Source organism: Cetorhinus maximus, chromosome 2 (genome assembly GCF_964194155.1).
Source record: "Cetorhinus maximus chromosome 2, sCetMax3.hap1.1, whole genome shotgun sequence".
NCBI lineage: Eukaryota > Metazoa > Chordata > Chondrichthyes > Lamniformes > Cetorhinidae > Cetorhinus > Cetorhinus maximus.
The window spans coordinates 25067369-25087726 of record NC_135880.1 but is presented as its reverse complement, the minus strand read 5'-3'; the positions used below and the strand labels follow the sequence as shown (position 1 = coordinate 25087726).

The 20358-nt window shown below is 44.4% G+C and overlaps 1 long non-coding RNA gene across 1 annotated transcript in view; it reads right to left on the bottom strand.

The window, feature by feature from the left end:
* Window positions 1–8925, bottom strand: part of LOC144690163 (uncharacterized) — a 1928633-nt gene extending 1919708 nt beyond the window's left edge. The window contains exon 1 of the long non-coding RNA XR_013578781.1: window positions 8884–8925. This is a non-coding gene — a long non-coding RNA (uncharacterized LOC144690163). The remainder of the gene's footprint in view (window positions 1–8883) is intronic.
* Between the last annotated feature and the right edge of the window lie 11433 nt (window positions 8926–20358).

The following is a 20358-nucleotide window of genomic DNA, read 5'->3' as shown; positions in this document are numbered from 1 at the left end:
TGTGGCACATCTTATTCTTAATATTTTTACTATCAGTAGCAACAGAGATTTTTCTGACGCATTACAGGCCATTATTACTACAATTTACAAAGAATTGGGTAGAATATACAACACAGGAACAGGCCATTCACCTAACAATGCCAGCATTTATGCTCCACTCAAGTCTCCTCCCTTTCTTCCTTTTCTAACTCTATTTTCATAACCCTCGATTCCCTTCTTCCTCATGTTCTTATCTAGCCTCCCCTTAAAAACATCTATACCAGTCACCTCCGCTAATCTTTGTGGTAGTGAGCTCTACATTCTCACCACTCTCTGCATAATGTACTTTCTTCTGAATTTCCCACTTGTTTACCTTATGATTATTTTATATTGATGACCTCCAGTTTTGCTCTTCTCCGCATTCGGGCGGAATCGTCCCAGATTTCCACTAAGTGCAGTAGCGTGCAGGGAAAAGGACCTTTTACCCGCTGGTCGCAATAATGGCTTTTCATGCTATTTCACGGTATCGTCCCAATCCCACCTCATTAATCATGCATTCCCAGGAAACACGCCATTTTGATGGTGGGCGGGCAGGCTCTCATTCGCCCGCCACGCCATCACCTCGGGGCTTCATCAGACTGTGCGTCATATTTAAAGTGCAGCCGCGTGCACACCTCTCAGTGCTTCCAGCCCAGGACTGCTGCACAGCTGCCACACTATAAGAAGGATGTGATTGCACTGGAGAGGGTGCAGAGGAGATTCACCAGGATGTTGCCTGGGCTGGAGCGTTTCAGCTATGAAGAGAGACTGGATAGGCTAGGTTTGTTTTCCTTGGAGCAGAGAAGGCTGTGGGGGGATCTGATAGAGGTATATAAAATTATGAGGGGCATAGATAGGGTAGATAGGAAGAAACTTTTTCCCTTAGCGGAAGTGTCAATAACCTGGGGGCATAGATTTAAGGTAAGGGGCAGGAGGTTTAGAGGGAATTTGAGGAAAATAGTTTCACCCAGAGGGTGGTTGGAATCTGAAACACACTGTCTGAGGGGGTGGTAGAGGCAGGGATCCTCACAACATTTAAGAAGTATTTAGATGAGCGCTTGAAACGCCATAGCATACAGGGCTACGGGCCAAGTGCTGGAAAATGGGATTAGAATAGATAGGGGCTTGCACAGACACAATGGGCTGAAGGGCCTGTTTCTGTGCTGTATAACTCTATGGCTCTATAAGACATGGCCCTTAAAGGCAATAAGACTGCAGTTCCCGGTTTAATGACACGTTGCTCGAGCACCTTTTGGATGCAGTGGAAGCCCGCTGTGATATCCTCTACTCCAGCTCTGGCCACAGGAGGGGCAGCAGTGGTGAGTGGTTCCACAGATGGGATGAGGACAATAAAGCTGTGAGAGAATGAATGGTGATGTACCTTCAACTGGAAGTGAGTGAGATCCCTGTGGGTGTGTGATGGGTTGTGAGTGTGTGAGTTGAAAGTGATGAAAAGAGTGACTTACCCTGGTAGAACAGAGGAGATCATTCATCCTCTTTCGGCACTGTGCAGGTGTTGATGCTGACCATCGCTGCCACTGCCTCCCATGCTGGATTTATCCCTTTGCTTGCTGGTCTTCACCCAGAGCGGGAGTAGAGGACTTCACACGGACATCCACTGTGATCAGTAGGTGCTCAAGGGAGGCATCACTAAATTTGGGGGCAGCATATTTCCTCCCTTTGGCATGCATGATGTTCCAGCAGCATTTGGTCCCTTAGAGAGCCCTTTAAATATGGCACCTGTACTACTGAAGGCTTGAGCAGGGCAGGCGAATCAGAGTTTGCCCTGCCAGCGATCCAGTGTGTTTGCCATGAATGCTTTATAACTGAGGTGGGCGTGCTGGGAATGAGGTGATACAGTGCATAAACCTGCTATTGTGGCCAGCGGGCAAAATAACTTTTTTCATGTTCGCTATCGCACTGAGTGCAACCTGGGATGATTCCGCCCATAGGCACCAAGAAAAAATGATTCAAACTCACATTATACCTTTTATCCCAGCAATACCCTTATAGACACTCCAGTGAGGAGATACCACGATTTCCACACCAAGGCTAGGGCTGGTTCAGTTGCAAAGAAGCTTCTTTTCCAGTAGACTTCTGAACTAGATGTCCTTCTACAATTGGTATCGCCCTTGAGATATCTAGAAAACTCACCCTAACTACACTATTATTTTAACTTAGAGCAATACACACTAGTTCCTTAACAGTCTGGCATCATTTCCAGCTAGAGAGAGTCTTAGGCCTTTTCTGTCTTCACTCTGTGGTATAAACACACCGACTAAAACTAAAAACTGTTTTTCTTGTCTCTTCCTGTATCAATGTAGGTCTCTTTCTGATCCCCTTCTGCTGGGCAACAACACAGTTTTTTTCTCCTTTGTTTATTTTTTGTTTTAACTTCCCTAAACAACTAACCCCTTGGTAACCCATCCCTTCACTTCAAGAGTCGTAAAACCTCATCAAACAAACAAGGCCCCAGACTTGATGGCTCCATCTCACAAAACTCTAAACTCAAACCAAACCCAGGTACCACCTTTCTTAACATGCAAATTAAAAATATAAACAAATATAAAGCTGTATCTTGTTCCTAACACCCACAAATACAAATATAACTTACTTAAAACTACCTCTAGTTCCTAACAATACTGCAGATCCCTTTGCTCCACTACCCCATTTACATTATTTCTATTCACTAAAATGTAGTGCATTTTCTTCAGTGGCTGAAAGAAAATCACAAAGCAGCGCCAAAATCAATCAGAAAACAGGCCCGAAAATAATGGATGAACTCCAAAGGAGCAGCTGAAATCTTTCTCCACTACTCAACACATTATGTTGTCACTCATGTCAGTGGTAATTTAATAGGTTTGGTTATTAAGCTGTTGGGGAATGTTTCCAGCACTTGGACTAGGTCCTCAGACATTAATTAAGCATCAAACATTTGAAGCTCTTCACTGCCAGAACATCTACCCACTCCTACTGCGAACAGTTTGGTGCCCTCAACTTCAAATATTTCAACTCCTGAGGGCTCGACGAGCTGAATGATCTTCTTCTGTGCAGTAATCATTCCATAGGCAGAATTTCACCATGAGCTTCAGGATCCCAAAGTCAGGGTGAAAAGGGGGTCCCAATTCTGCATTTGTCAGCAGTGAGACCAGCTCGATGATCTTACTGCAGGCGACCTCCTAATTGGTCTCCTGCAGGTCCACCATCCAATTAAAGGTGATGGCGGGGGGGTCTGAAGCTGCCCAATCAAAGTGCCAGCAACTCACAAGCCTCTGCAGCGACAGCAGGAGAGGTGGAGCCAGCTGAAGCAGATCGGAGACTTTGGGGAACCTTTAGATAAGGAAGTTAAAAAATTCAGGGGGCTAAGGGTCAAAGGGGAAACCTCTTTGCTGTGATTATTGGGCTCACGGGAAGTTGCCTTTCCTTCCTATGGCCCCATCTTTGGTCCATGGACGCCCTGGATCCAATAGCCCCTCGAGCTGCTGCATGAAGGCTGAGACCCTACGTGATTCCCGTTATTTTTCCGGCTCCTCCTCCATTCCCACCACTCAGGGGCCAGTAAAAACAGCCCTATGATTCCAGGAAGATCACATTTTTGCTTATTTAGTACCAGTTGTTGACCGAGTTCAGAACACTGTGCAGGGTAGTTTCCTCTGAAAAGTAATTACCACTTCAAAGAAAAACTACCTAATTCTATTCAGTGAGATTATGCAGCATTTGAAAAGAGGGTCCATGCATGTAGGGGTGTCTATATTCATTGATAGAGCTTCAATAGTTCAATTTTATCAGAAAACAGTGGAAATAGAAAACATCTGTGTGCTTCTAGAACTTCTTTCATTCCGCTTTAAATTGCACTACTTTCCAAAGCAATGCTCCAATTTCACTCTGGCTATTGAGAGGACAACATTTCATCTTCTAAATGGGCAGGGATAAGTACAACTTCAGTTAAATATTCTTGGATCATTTTGTCACATTCAGGCATTCAAGACAAAAACATGAAGGGCAGACAAATCCAGAGAAAAAAAAGAACCAGCTGCCTGGAGAAACAATCTCGCATGATCCAGATTAGGCCATTTTGGACTTGGATACACTCTTTTAGTCATGTCAAACGTCATCTTTAATTTTTGGAGACAGCAGGAGGTAAAACTAATTGCAGGCAGGTTAGGACATGTGCTTCTATATTTGTAGTGTCATCAATCAGCTTTCCATTGTAGTTTCATTGCTGCATGGGTCATCCATAATTTTCCGATTGTCCAGTGTTTGAAATGGTAAGAAACCACAATTCAAAGGGCTACTTGTTGATACTTGTTAAGTTTCTTTAGTTCAGTCTAACTCTAGTTTGGGGAAGGGACACATCTGCCCAATTTCCTTTGAGCCAGCACCCATATGGTTGGTCCTGAAAATCTCCTGAAGACAATTAAAACTTATTATGTGGATGGCACTAGTTGTACAAGAATTCTTAGCCCAAGCTGTAGGAGGAGGCTTAAGATTATTGCAAAGTTGCAGCGGAAATAAGCAGACAATTCTTGGAACATGTTGCAATCCTCGATACATGTTGTGGCTTGCAAAGTCTGTCTTTTCCACAACATGTTTTCCCAAACGACACTTGATAGAGACAACGGTTCATGATTTGGACTGTCTCACCATCACCTGTGAGACAGTTGAACTGTGTAAGAGTCAAAAAGGCGCCCTGTGGTTAAACAACTACATGCATGATACAAACCGACTATGAGGAAGGCTGACTAAGCATGATATCTTGGACTAAGTTCAGTTTGGTGTGGACCAATAGCAGACTGATCATGCACCCCAGAAACCAATTAAGAGGCACAGAAGGCTGGACACAAGGGTAGCTGTTGTGCAGCCCAAAGGTAAGAGGAGGCTAAAAAAATCCCATTGGCATGGCGTTATCGGAGCGAGACCATCAAGGAGAGAAGTCCCGCTGGAAAGCGGATCGGTCCTAGTCAGATCGGATAGAGTCCGCTGACTAGGTAACGGTCACTGTATTTTTTCTAAAAATACTTTGTAACACTAAATTTTAAGCTTTTAGCTAATAAAAGGCTGTTAGGTTTGCAGCAAAACTGTGTCAGTTGCAATTCTCTATCTCTTGGATGTCAGAAAGTATATCTGAATGTCTGACTCTGACACTTCAAATGGCTTTAACTGTATATAACTATCATTACAAAAAACATGTCAAAATGCAAAGATAAAGTATGCATTAAGTGTCATTTTTAGTCAGTACCTCAGCATTTGGTGCACAGGGAGGCAGTGGCATAGTGGTATTGTCACTGGACTAATATTCCAGAGACTGGGTAATGCTCTGGGGGCCTGGGTTTGAATCCCTCCATGGCAGATGGTAAAATTTGAATTTAATAAAAATCTGGAATTAAAAGTCTGATGATGACATTGTTGTAAAAACTCATCTGGTTCACTAATGTTCTTTAGGAAAGGAAATCTGCTGTCCTTACCTGGTCTGGCCTATATGTGACTCCAGACCCACAGCAATGTGGTTGACTCTTAATTTTTTTTTATATTTGTTCATGGGATGTGAGTGTCACTGGCTAGGCCAGCATTTATTTCCCATCCGTAACTGTCCTCGTTCAGAGGGCATTTTAATAGTTTCATGGTCATCGTCAGACTTTTAACTCCAGATTTTTATTGGATTTGAATTCCACCATCTGCCATGGTGGGTTTTGAACCCAGGTCCACAGAGCTTTATTCCTGGGTTTCTGGAATACCAGTCCAGTGAGAATACCACTATGCCACGACCTCTGCACAAAGGCAATTAGGGATGAGCAATAAATGCTAGCCTAGCCAGTGATGCCCACAACCCATGAATGAATTAAAAAAAAAACAACACAAGCTTTCTCCAGGACCAGAAGATAACTAAAAAACATTACATGAAAATGACACAGGTCCTTTATTCTTAAAAAAGAAAAGCAAGAAACAGTGCACAACAGAACTCAGTGCATCAATGTTGAATATGCATGTGTCGTCCTGGGTTAAATACTGTCAGCTGCTACCTTAAGCAGATTGAGCTTTTATAGGAATTGATTCATACTGTCCTAGATCTACTTTTATGATAACATAGCCTAGGTTGTAACTTGTGCACTGGGCCAGGCACTTGAGGTTGGATTTTCATGGCAGAGGCAGGAATTGGGAGATGAGACTAATCTCACCATCACAATCTCGCCTCCGAGTTGAGACTGCCGGGAGGCAGAATTTCCTTGGGGTCCAGGCCCTAAGCGGCCTGGACATGCTCAAGGCGAAAATGAAGGTGAGCTAAGTCAAGGGTGGGCAGGTTAAAATACCTGTGCCCATTCCCAAAAAAACCTTGGCTCATCCATATATAGTTGAGCCTTCTAACCACTCAACCCCTCACTCCCTCACTTTCACCCTGTCACCATCACCTCCTGATTACCTCAACCCCCTCATCCTTACTCCTTACCAATATCCATTTTATGGCCAAAACTCACAAGCCTTATTATAACTGTTGGAAGTTATTGAATAGCCCATACAATTCCCTGAGTAAACAAACAGACTCTGCAAAGCAGCTATGTAAACAAAGCCAAACACTTGTAAAATGATTAGGCAGTTGTATTGTAGCTAAGAGCCCATAAAACTGCCCAAGTAAACAAACAGACTTCAGAACTGCTATCTCAACAAATATCCAGACTGAACAAGCAATAGGAAAAGATTAAGCATTCAGGCTAGGTTACCCCTTCAATAGTTCCAAATGTACTCTACCTTTTCGCCCATTAGATGAACTTCTTTAACTCATCTGAAGACTTTTCCACATTTACAGCCTTGATAATTTACTTGGCAGCTTGCCCGTTGGCAGAAGTAACAATCTGACATTCACATCATCCAATCACAGCAATGTCATAACTCACCTTATTGAACACAGAACTTATGCTACAGCATTTCATGATAAACTGAAAAGGAGGCAAAGTAATTTTACTCACCTTATAAACTCTTCTCGCCCCTAATCCATCATTCATACTTTCACGCAGCTGGTGTGAAACCCAACAGCTGCTAAAGTCTAGCCACCTGCATGAAAATTTAAAAAACTTTTCCGGGGTGGATTCTTAAAGAGTGCAACAATGCCAGCTGCCCCCTTAATAGGAGCGGACAGGTTCCAAGACCTGCTCCTTCCTCAGCCCTCATGAAAATGGCTGAGGGTGGGAATGGAGGCGGGGCCTCCGGCCATCCCACTCGGTGGCCATCTTTTTCCTGGTCCCGCCTCCGCTTGGTCCTCATCAAGACCATGAAAATTTGGCCCCGGTTGCCTTTCATGTGCCCGTTCATTCAAGTTCTCCAATGCGAGGGAACCCTTGGCGAGATAAATTCTGATAAAACTCATTATCCTGCTTTATTTCCCAGCAAGTAAACAAACAGAACAATTATGACTAGATTTACCCATTTTCATCAATACAATTTAGCACTTCATAATAACATAATAGGAATAAACATACCATTGCTGTCCCACCTCAGTGGCTCACCTTGCTAAACTCAAATCTAATCCTCTCTCTAGCATCCCAGCCTGCTCAAAGCCCTTTGTTGCCCAACTCCTCATGCAGCAGTAATTTTTCAAAAGTCAAACTGCCGATATGGTTGTCAGTGATTACGCTGTATTTCCTGGCTGTTTGCATCCAGATAGAGATCAAAAATATTCTACATGCAAAGTGGCTCTTTTTATTTTACAAAAATCCATCCTATGGAGAAATGATCAAAAGGTGCCAATGCGGCACTTTTCTAAGATTGATGTGCTTTAAGCTAGGGAGCTTTTGTCATTCCTTTTTTTTAAAAAAAAGAAACACCTTTCAGAACACCAACATGCAAGGAATTAAGCAAAGCCATCTCCGGCTACAGTTGGAAATGTGGATTAACTGTTCTTGGTAGAAAGTGCCCAATTTTTCCTTAACATCCAAATGGATGGAGCTGAAAATTAGAAAGTTTTTCTAACGAGTGACAGATCCACAAAGTTTAATGCAGGGGTGGCAAATTGAAAACCTAATTCTTATAAACTGAACAAAATTTAAATATTTGCTAATATAAATATTAATATTATGCTTAACATAATGCAGATTGCAAAACTCCAGCAGATTGTTTAATAAGTGTAGTAAGCAGCAACTGAGCCACAGAACTCTCCACAATCCATGCATCATTAAGGATGTAGTTACAGTGCAGCTATCAGTCTCTAGTCAGTAGCTAATCTCAGACCCAAGAGAGAGCCCTGAACGTGTGCTTACCATGCATGTGACAAACTCCACTCCTGCCCATTAACTTTGAAATGTTTTGAGGGAATTGATTGAAACAGCCCCATTCTCAATGTAATTAAATAATCTGTGGTTAAATGTAGAAAGTGTGCAGGATTGCCAACTATTTTTCATCGTCCCCTCCCCCCCACAGCCCTCTTCCAGCTTGACAAGGCAGTGGAGCCATACTCCGCATGGCATTAATCCTGAGCAATGCAATACTCTTTTCGCCAGAATTCTCACATCGCTCCTCTCCTGGGTCCAGAAGGAACCTGACTTTGAAGTTATACACAGAGATAAACTTAGCATTTGGGCGGCAGAGCATGATGGGAGTTCATGCAAGAAGGCCGTCCATTATGGATGGAAAATCATGCAGCCTGTGAACTGGAAACTGTCCCCCAGGTCCAGATTCCTGACATACATACTCTTTTCACAAACCTATGCACAGCTAGCTTTAAATTGTGATGTTCTCTCTTCTGTTGTGAAGTATAAAGAAAAGTACTGCCAAGTTGCTCCCTGTGATTTACTTTAACATACCCTTTGTACAAAGTATAGAGGATAGAAAACATTTTAAAATATTGATAATGCAGAAAATTAGTGTGTAACTCACCACTCTTAACTTTTCAGACTTCTGCCAGCATTCATCTGTAAATACATAGCAAGGCAAGGTATATGTGAGAGATTATTCACTGTGTAAGATCAAAATACTTAACACACACATAAAATTTATGCAGCTTAATTTGAGAAGTTAACTAAAATTTACTTCACTTCAATGGGAGAAACAGTTAATTACCAAACTGTCTGTGTCTGACTATATAATAATTAGGTATAATAATCAAATAATTGATTTGACAATTTAGCTCAGTGGAGACAATATGAAACCAATGTTTGGCATTTCGATTGCAATCATTTCTAAAAATATGCAAGTTGGGAACAACAGTACTGCTGAGATGCCTAAAGGCTAACAACCATATTTAGGTATCTGTACTCTGACCCCTGGCTCATCAATTATCCATGCCAGATGCCCAGGGTAGTTACAATGGGATCACCAACTGCCTAGGGTAGTATTGCAATGAGAACATTTATATCAGCTTTAAACCTAAGAAACTAATTGCATGATCAGCTCTTATATTCTACTATGATCGATTGTTCTCTCTATCCGACTCATTAAAAACCAAGAGCACAAAACTATGGGCAGAATTTTTCACTTGGCATGCGGGCGCGTGCCCAACCTGCTTGAGTGTGAAATTGCGTGTGATGACATCAGGCGAGTGTCCTGACGTCATCGCACGCTCACGCAATATTTCAGGCGCACGAGAGTTGGAAGCGCGCCCACCGACAATTAAGAGGCCAATTAAGGCTATCAAAGTTGTAGTTAATGAAGAAGTTTCGTTGCCCTTCCAACGTTATGGTTGGCGGATCGGCGAATTGGCCAGGCAGCCTTTGCGTTTTTCAGGAAACCTCATCCATGGGTGGGATGAGGTTTCCGTTATTAAATTAAAAAAATTGAAATGTATGGACAGAACTTTCATCATGCAAATGTTCAGGTGACTGATTCTGATGTGTGGGCACTTTCTCCTGATTTTAAAACCTGTTTTTCTTGCTTTTAAATATTTCAGCTCCCTGAGGCAGACCTCAACCTTCAGGGAGCTTTCAATTTGCGCACCCACCCCGCCCCCCCGCCCCCCTCCAACCACCCCCGTGCCCGCGCTGACTTCAGCCCTTGCCCTCTTTTTGCCCCCACCCTGGCAGCGCTGAGCCTTTCAGCACACGTTATACGTTGGCTGGCTGTTAATTGGCCAGCCAGCGTGAAATCGCGATTGGGTGTCCGTTCCCCAGCCTCTCCTGGGCTGCCGATCGCGGGCTCCGACTGAACTAAAAATCCTGCCCTACATATTTATGTATGGAAAGGCTAAGGTCCACTTGGCACAATGATTCAAGTCACACCCAAATCAATCCAATGTAAGCATCTTCAAAATTTGCAGCTATCCATTCACTTTTTTTAATCCATTCATGGGATGTGGGCATCACTGGCGAGGCCAGCAATAATTGCCCATCCCTAATTGCCCTTGAGAAAGTGGTGGTGAGCTGCCTTCTTGAAAGGCTGAAGTTCATATGGTGTAGGTCCACCTCAAGTGCTGTTAGGAGGGAGTTCCAGGATTTTGACCCAGCGACAGTGAATGAACAGCGATATACTTCCATGCCAGATGGTGTATGGCTTGGAGGGGGACTTCCAGGTGGTGGTGTTCCCATGCATCTGCAGCCCTTGTCTTTCTAGATGGTAATAGTCACTGGTTTGGAAGGTATTGTCTAAGGAGCCTTGATGAATTCCCGCAGTGCATCTTGTAAATGGTGCACACTGCTGCCACTGTCTGTCTGTGATAGAGGGAATGAATGTTTGTGGATGGGATGCCAATCAAGTGGGCTGCTTTGTCCTGGATGGTGTCAAGCTTCTTGAGTGTTGACGGAGTTGGAGAGTGGAGAGTTTTTCATCACACTCCTGGCTTGTGCCTTGTACATGGTGGACAGGCTTTGGGGAGTCAGGAGGTGAGTTACTCACCACAGGATTCCTCGCCTCTGGCCTGCTCTTGTAGCCATAGTATCTATATGGCTAGTCCCGTTCAGTTTCTGGTCAATGGTAATCATAAGGATGTTAATAGTTCTAGGATACTTCTGTTACAATAGCAATTATGGAAGATTTATTCAAATTATGAAAGCAGAAGAACATTGATCCATCATTGTATATACTTCTACACAAGACACCAGATAGGCTGCAGGTTGTGGAGACTGGATTTTTTAGTCTTTGATTTTCTTGCTTACTGTACAACTGAGTGAATTCTGTCCTCTCTGGATATCTATTAAAGCAAACAATGTCACATCCAATTAAGAATGGTGCTGGAAAATTAAGCAACAAAGAGGAGACACCATCAACATCTCCATCCTCAACGACAGAGTCTGTCATTTTGTCAAATTGTCAAATCGGACTGTTTGGAGGAGCACCAGAAGAGACAAAGAGAAACAAAAAGCTCAGCTGGCTGAGAAGAGGGTCCAGAGAGAAAAGAGACCAGCGAATCCTGTGCCTTCTCAGCACACTGCCCTCATCTGCAGTAAATATAGCAGAGACCACCAAGCCAATGCGGGCTTCTGAGTCAAACAAGGCAATATCCAAACAAGAGTTGATCACGAAGGCTCAAATCACTGCCCTGTTGCCTTCAAAAATGTGCATACCTACAACCTCCAGAGGCTCTGCTCCTGAATCTCCTTTAAAATTGTACTGTATAGTTCATGTTGTCTCCTCTCATTCTTCCCTTCTCTGCATTAAATTTCATCTGCCTTACTTATGCCCTGTTAGTCTATGTCTTCCTGGAGTCTGTTACAAATTGTTTGCTACATTTTCGTATTTCGGGTCATCCACAAACTTTCAAATTATGCTCTGTAAACCTGAGACCAGGTCATTAATATGATCAAAAAGGGCAGTGGCCCCAACATGGACCATAGGGAATGGGTGGGGGGGTGGAGGGTGGTGGTGGAAGGGGAAGGGGAAGGGGCACCAATGCATACTTCCCTCCAGTCTGAAATACAACTGTTCATCATCACTCTCTGCTTCATAGCCATTGCCCTTTTAGTCCAATAGGCAACAATTTTCCGAATTTTATTTAATGTCGGACACATGGTTCACTAATGTCCTTTAGGAAAGAAAATCTGTCATCCTTACTTGGTCTGGTCGACGTGTGATTCCAGATCCACAGCAATGTGGTTGACTCTTGTATGCCCTCTGAAATGGCCTAGCAAGCCACTCAGTTGTAACAAACTGCGACAAAGTCACAAAAAAGGAATGAAACCAGACGGACCACCCGGCATCGACCCAGGCACCGGAAACAACAATGGTAATCGCAGCCCTGTCAACCCCACAAAGTCCTCCTTACTAACATCTGGGGGCTAGTGCCAAAATTGGGAGAGCTGTCTCACAGACCAGACAATTAACAGTCTGACATAGTCATCCTCACGGAATCATGCCTTACAGATAATGTCCCAGACTCCACCATCACCATCCCTGGGTATGTCCTGTCTCACCAGTAGGACAGGCCCAGCAGAGGTGGCGGCACAATGGTACATAGTCGGGAGGGAGTTGCCTTGGGAGTCCTCAACATCGACTCCGGACCCCATGAAGTCTCATGGCATCAGGTCAAATATAGGCAAGGAAACCTCCTGCTGATTACCACGTCCCTCAGTTGATGAATCAGCGCTCCTCCATGTTGAACATCACTTGGAGGAAGCACTAAGGGTGGCAAGGGTGCAGAATGTACTCTGGGTGGGGGACTTCAATGTCCGTCACCAAGAGTGGCTCAGTAGCACCATGACTGACCGAGCTGGCCGAGTCCTAAATGACATAGCTGCTAGACTCGGTCTGCGGCAGGTGGTGAAGGAACCAAGAAGAGGGAAAAACATACTTGGCCTCATCCTCACCAACCTGTCTGTCGCAGATGCATCTGTCCATGACAGTATCAGTAGGGATGACCACAGTTATTGTGGAGATGAAGTCCCACCTTCATATTGAGGATACCCTCCATCGTGTTGTATGGCAAGACCACCGTGCTAAATGGATATATTTTGAACAGATCAGGCAACTCAAGACTGGGCATCCATGAAGCACTGTGGGCCATCAGCAGCAGCAGAATTATGCTCGAACACAATCTGTAACTTCATGGACCGGCATATCCCCCATTAAGCCAGGGGATCAACCCTGGTTCAAGCAAGGGTGCAGGAGGTGCCAGGAGCAGCACCAGGCATACCTAAAAATGAGGTGTCAACCTGGTGAAGCTATAACACAGGACTACTTGCATGCCAAACAGCACAAGCAGCAAGTGATAGACAGAGCTAAGCGATCCTATAACTAACGGATCAGATCTAAGCTCTGCAGTCCAGTTGTGAATGGTGGTGGACAATTAAACTACTCAGTGGAGGAGAAGGCTCCACAAATATCCCCATCCTTAATGATGAAGGAGCCCAGCACAGCAGTGCAAAAGATAAGGCTGAAGCATTTGCAACAATCTTCAGCCAGAAGTGCAGACCGGATGATGCATCTTGGCCTCCTCCGAAGGTCCCCAGCATCACAGGTGCCAGTCTTCAGCCAATTCGATTCACTCCACGTGCTATCAAGAAACAGCTGAAGGCATTGGATACTGGAAAGGCCCTGACAATATTCCGACAATAGTACTGAAGACTTGTGCTCCAGAACTTGCCGCGCCCCTAGCCAAGCTGTTCCAGTACGGCTACAACACTGGCATCTACCCGGCTACGTGAAAAATTGCCCAGGTATGTCCTGTGCATAAAAAGCAGGACAAAGCCAACCCAGACAATAACTTCTCCACCATCAGTAAAGTAATGGAAGGGATCATCAACAGTGCTGTCAAGTGGTATTTGCTTAGCTATAACCTGCTCACTGATGCCCAATTTAGGTTCCGTCAGGGCCATTCAGCTCCTGATCTCATTACAGCCTTAGTTCAAAGATGGACAAAAGAGTTGAACTCCCGAGGTGAGGTGGGAGTAACTGCCCTTGACATCAAGGCAGCATTTGACTGAGTGTGGCATCAAGGAGCCCTATCAAAACTGGAGTCAATGAGAATCAGGGGGAAAACTCTCCACTGGTTGGAGTCATACCTAGCACAAAGGAAGATGGATGTGATTGTTGGAGGTCAGTCATCTCAGCTCCGGGACATCAATGCAGGAGTTCCTCAGGGTAGTGTCCTAGGCCCAACCATCTTCAGCTGCTTCATCAATGACCTTCCTTCCATCATAAGGTCAGAAGTTTACTGATGGTTGCACAATGTTCAGCACCATTCACAACTTCTCAGATAATGAAGCTGTCCATGTCCAAATGCAGCAAAACCTGGACAATATCCAGGCTTGGGCTGACAAGTGGAAAGTAACATTTGCGCCAGACAAGTGTCAGGCAATGACCATCTCCAAAAGGAGAGAATACAACCATTGCCCCTTGATGTTCAATGGCATTACCATCACTGAATCCCCCACCATCAACTTCCTGCGGGGTTACCATTGACCAGAAACTGAACTGGACAAGCCATATAAATACTATGGCTACAAGAGCAGGGCAGGGGCTAGGGATCCTGTGACGAGTAACTCAACTCCTTACTCTCCAAAGCCTGTCTGTCATCTACAAGGCACTAGTCAGGAATGTGATGGAATACTTCCCACTTGCCTGGATCAGTGAGCTCCTGCAACACTCAAGGAGCTTGACACCATCCAGGACAAAGCAGCCCGCTTGATTGGCACCACATCCACAAACATTCACTCCCTCCACCACCGACGCACAGTAGCAGCAGTGTGTACCATCTACAAGATGCACTGCAGGAGTTCACCAAGGCTCCTTCAAAGTCACCTTCCAAAGCCATGCCTACTACCAACTAGAAGGACAAGGGCAGCAGATAGATGGGAACACCACCACCTGGAAGTTCCATTCCAAGTCACTCAAAATCCTGACTTGGAAATATATCATCGTTCCTTCACTGTCGCTGGGTCTAAATCCTGGAACTCCCTTCCTAACAGCACTTTGGGTGTACCTGCACCACATGGACTGCAGCGGTTCAAGAAGGCAGCTCATCACCACCTTCTCAAGGGAAATTAGGGATGAGCAATAAATGCTGATCCAGCCAGTGAAGCGTACATCCCATGAATGAATAAAAAAAAACATGGGGTCCAATTGATGCACAGCAATGTGATAATGATCAGATGATCCATTTTTAGCTGTTGGTTGGGGGTAAACATTGACCAGGTCACCAGGGAGAACTCCCCCATCTTCTTTGAAATAGTGACATGGAATATTTTTCATTCATCTGAGAGGGCATTCCAAATTAAGTACCTCTAACAGTGCAGCATTCCATTAGTATTGCTCTGGATTGTACTGTAGGCCTAAATTTTGGACCCAGAAGCAAGAATTCTACCAACAAAGCCATGGCTAACATCACGCAATATGGTGTTCTGGTCACCACACCTTAGGAAGGATATGAAGGTCCTTGGGAGAGCGCAGAGGAGATTTACCAAAATGATTCCATGGATGAGGGATTTTAGCTAGAAGATTGGGTTGGAGAAGTTGAGGTTGTTCTCCATGGAGCTAAGGAGATTGAAGGGAGATTTGATAGCGGTGTAGAAGATTATGACAGGTTTAGGTAAGGTAGACAAAGAAATGCTGTTCCCATTAGTTGATTGAAAAGGAGTAGTGGACCCAGATTTAATGTTCTGGTCAAGAGGTGCAGGGGGGGATGTGAAAAACAACTTTTTTACACAGTGAGTGGTAATGGCTAGAACTCACTGCCTATGAGGCTGGTTGAAGCGGAGAGAATCAATGAATTCAGGGTGCTTGAGAGAAATAAAATTGCAGGGCTACGGGGATAAAGTGGGGGGGAATGAGACTGACTGGATTGCTCCACAGAGAGCCATCATTGTCCTGATGGACCAAATGGCTTCCTTTTATGCTGTAATGACTCTATGGCCAGAATATTCCAGCACCCCCCCCCACCCTGCAGCAGGTTCCCCAAGCCATTGAAATCTCCGTTCACATCGGCGGGAGCAGAAGATCCCGCCAGTGTGAGGGACTGGGAAATTCCTGCCTCTGACTCTATGCCACAGTGTTAACCTATGGGGACACTTTGGTCACTTCAGATTCTAGTGAAGATTCTGTGAGTTTCGAAAATCGGCTTCTTTACAATTAGGGTCAGAATTATCCAGCCTTCATGCTGGTGGGATGTGAACAAGGGTTTCAATGGCTCACTGGCCCCGCTGTGGGGAAACCTGCCTTGACTGGGGCTGGAAAACTCTGGCCTAGACTTTGAACAGGTACATATTAGCTTTCAAATGCAGCAGCTATTCTTGTGCATTCCAGGCAACGCGCGTCACCCAGTCGTATGGCATCACAGTTTGCTGCTCCGCTCAAAGTTTTCCATGTCTACATGCTGCTCCATATTCCCTGCCGGGTCTTCCGAGACTGGATTCTCTAGAAATGCAGGGCACATCATCCATCGGGGAACTTCAAAGTATCGCTGTAGCGTCCGGGGTGAAGGCAGAACACATGTCCTTTTTATGACACTAGCTGCCACAGGGTAAGTTTAAATGTCCAGTGTGAATGTTAGTGAATGGGTGAATGGATGAATGGTGGTAGGCTGGGTAGGTGGGTGAGGTAAATAGGTAAGTGGTTACGTGGCAGGTGGGTAGGGCGCTAGATGGGTAGGGTGCTAGGTGGGTAGGGTGGCAGGTGGGTAGGTGGTAGGTGGGTAGGTTGGCATATCGGTGAGGTAATCATTGGGTAGGGTGGCAGGCGGATGAGGGAGTAAGTGGATGGGGTGGTAGGTGAGTGGGGTGGCAGGTGGGTGAGGTGGTAGGTGGCTAGGTTGGTAGTTGGGTAGGGTGGTACCTGGGTAGGGTGGTAGTTTGGTAGGGTTTAGTTGGGTGTGGCAGTAGGTGGGTAAGATGGCAGGCAGGTAAGATGGCAGGTAGGTAGGGTGGTAGGTGGGTAGGGTGGCACTTGAACAGGGGGTACTTGGGTAGTGTTATTTGGGTAGAATGGTAGTTGGGTGAGAAGACTGATGGGTAGGGTGGCAGGGGGTGAGAAGGTAGGTGGGTAGGGTGGCTAGTGGGTATGGTGGTAGGTATAGAGTAGCAGGTGGGTAGGGTAGTGGGTGGGTCGGGTGGTAGGTGGGTAGGGTGACAGGTGGTTAGGATGGCATGTGGGTGAGTTGGTAGGTGGGTCGGGGTAGTCTGGTTGGGTCAGAAGGGATGGTCAGGTCAGGGGCTAGTTTTATCAGGTTTGGGTGTTGTCGGGTGGTGGGGGATAGTCTGGTCTGGTTGGCTGGAGTAGTGGGGACGGGCATGGTCAGGGGTGTAGTCGAGGGGTTACAAGGTTAGTCTGGCAGATCAAGATTGGACTGGGGGTAGTGGTTTCAGCGTGAGTGATTGGGGGGTCAATTCCTAGTTACCCAGAGGTTAGGCTAGAATCTTTCTGTCTGACATTTCCTGGATTACTTTTCAGTTAAGTCCCATGGAACCTCTGAAGTCCCTGACTCTAGCTCAAAGTCGAAGACATTCGATTAGAGTTCTGGGGAGCAGGGAAATTGCTTGTCGAAAGTTCAAACTTCCAGGGCAATTCCCTTAGAGGTCAGCACATCGGGAATTTTGTGGAGTCCCAATGCAATCTTGGTTTGTACGTCTGGTCCCCAGCAATCCAGAGACCAGAAGATCTGGGCCAATATAGTCTTACAATCATAACATAGAAACATAGAAACTAGGAGCAGGAGTAGGCCATTCGGCCCTTCGAGCCTGCTCCGCCATTCATTATGCTTTCTCCCCATATCCTTTGATCCCTTTCGCCCCAAGAGCTATATCTAACTCCTTCTTGAAAACATACAATGTTTTGGTCTCAACCATTTTCTGTGGTAGCGAATTCCACAGACTCACCACTCTCTGGGTGAAGAAATTTCTCCTCATCTCAGTCCTAAATGGTCTACCCCATATCCTCAGACTGTGACCCCTGGTTGTGGACTTGCCCACCATCGGGAACATCCTTCCTGCATCTACCCTGTCTAGTCCTGTTAGAATTTTATAGGTTTCTATGAGATCCCCCCTCATTCTTCTGAACTCCAGTGAATATAATTCTAATCGACTCAATCTCTCCTCAAAAGGGAATATGCATTTCAATTACTTGTCAATAATATATATATATATAAATATTGACTGTCATTTCCGCATATTCAACTGATGATTGTCACTGAATAAATTTACAATACTCATACCCAAACTGACAGAAAAGCTATTTTAATTACCATTGCTGTACAAAAATGAAAATACAGATATCTTGGAAAAACTTCAAGCTTGCAATCACTTCCAGGTACTCATTATTTTTTACATAATTACATAAACATAATTTAATACAATTTGCTTATCCAGTATTTTTATGCTCTTCAGACACCATCTGTCCCACATGGCTGGCTTTTAGTTTGATCCTAAAATTAGTCTAACAGTCATAAGGAATCAGTCAAATGACAATCAAAGATGCAACAGGTACATTTCTTGAATTAACTGAAATTAGATAGAAAAATAAGTCAATTATGCAGTAATGATTAAGGTGGGGGAGAAGTCGCACACTCATCTCCGCTGAACTGCCAGTCACCTCTACCCATTCAAGCACTTGCTCAGCTAATTGATATAAGGCATTGCCACCTACTCCACAGTCAACAGTAATTAGCAGCCACTGCGGGAATAAGTAACCACCAGGATTGATTGATGTGTGCACAAGGCCATTAATTCTTATTGCACACCCTGGTAATTATATTTATAAAAAGTTAATACTTGGAAGCCAAAATAAATGCATTAAGGAAAAGGTTGAATTGCTGCTAAATCCATTTGAAGAACAAAAGTAATAAGTTCAATGGGTTTCTAGAGAGCCCTGTAGTTTTCACAGAGATTGTTGGCTTTATGATGGTAGTCTCAAAGAAAAGGTCATTTCATTACAACATCATAAAAGAATATTAAGGGAAATCAAATGAGGTTTCTAAGGTGGCTGTGCAGGAAACTGAACTGATCATCCCCAGGAGTGTGGCTTCAGCGGGTAATATTTCTGATTTACCACTTACATTGGAGCAGTGGGTAAAGACAATACGGCAAAATAATATTATATTTTAATTATTTATACTTGCAAAATCAGTGGAAGATTTTGGATCAAACTTTGCTTCCATTAACTTTATTGTGCCAATCCTCTTGATACATTTTCCTATTTATCAAGTATTCACTCTAGGGAATTCATAAACTTTGATTTTTCAATAGTGTGAGTATAACTATTTATCCCTCAACCAATTTCACTAAAACAGATTGCATCGCTGATTGTGGGCAAATTGGCTGTTGTGTTTCCTACATTACTGGTTCAAATATGAGCAAAAGAGCTAAACTCCCGAGGTGAGGTGAGAATGACTACCCTTGACATCAAGGCAACATTTGCCAGAGTGTGGCATCAAGGAGCCCTAGCAAAACTGGAGTCAATGAGAATCAAGGGGAAAATTCTCCACTGGTTGGAGTCATACCTAGCACAAAGGAAGCTGGTTGTTGTTGTTGGAGGTCAATCATCTCATCCAGGACATCACTGCAGGAGTTCCTCAGGGTAGTGTCCTTGGCCCAACCATCTTCAGCTGCTTCATCAATGATCTTCCTTCCATCATAAGGTCAGAAGTGGGGATGTTTGCTGATGATTGCACAATGTTCAGCACCAGTCATGACTCCTCAGTCACTGAAGCAGACCATGTCCAAATGCAGCAAGACCTGGACAATATTCAGGTATAGGCTGACAAGTGGTAAGTAACATTCTCACCACACAAGTACCAGGCAATGACCATCTCCAACAAGACAGAATATAACCATCGTCCGTTGACATTCAATGGCATTACTATCACTAAACCCCCCACTATCAACTTCCTGGGGGTTACCATTGACCAGAAACCGACATACAAATACTGTGGCTGCAAGAGCAGTTCAGAGGCTAGGAATCCTGTGGAGTGTCCCACCCCCTTCTACCAGCTTATATTTCATCTCATTTCTTTATGTCTTAGTTCTGATGAAGGGTCATACGGACTCGAAACATCAACTGTATCCCTCTCCGCAGATGCTGTCAGACCTGCTGAGTTTTTCCAGGTATTTTTGTTTTTGTTCTAGATTTCTAGTATCCGCAGTATTTTATCTATAAGGGAGTGTTGCCTGAAAGGTGTTTACTTGTGGGTCTGATCAAGTAGGGAGTCTTTAGAGGGGAATGTTTTGTAAGACTAATTTTAACCTAGTAACCGTAATCTTGTGTGCTTAAGTTTTATTGTCTTTCTGTCAACAAAATGTTACTTTTAATTCTTAAAATCGCAAGTGTCACTGGACTTCCTGCTGCTGAAATCAGTACATTTACTTATTGTTTTCAGAATACAAAAGAAAGATATGGCCCGTTAGCCAAGTTTCCCTCTGAGATTTGGTTTGCACAGCAATTAAAATCTGCGGTGGCCAACACAAAGTTGTGGGCGGGTGGGGCAGCTAATTTTCAACC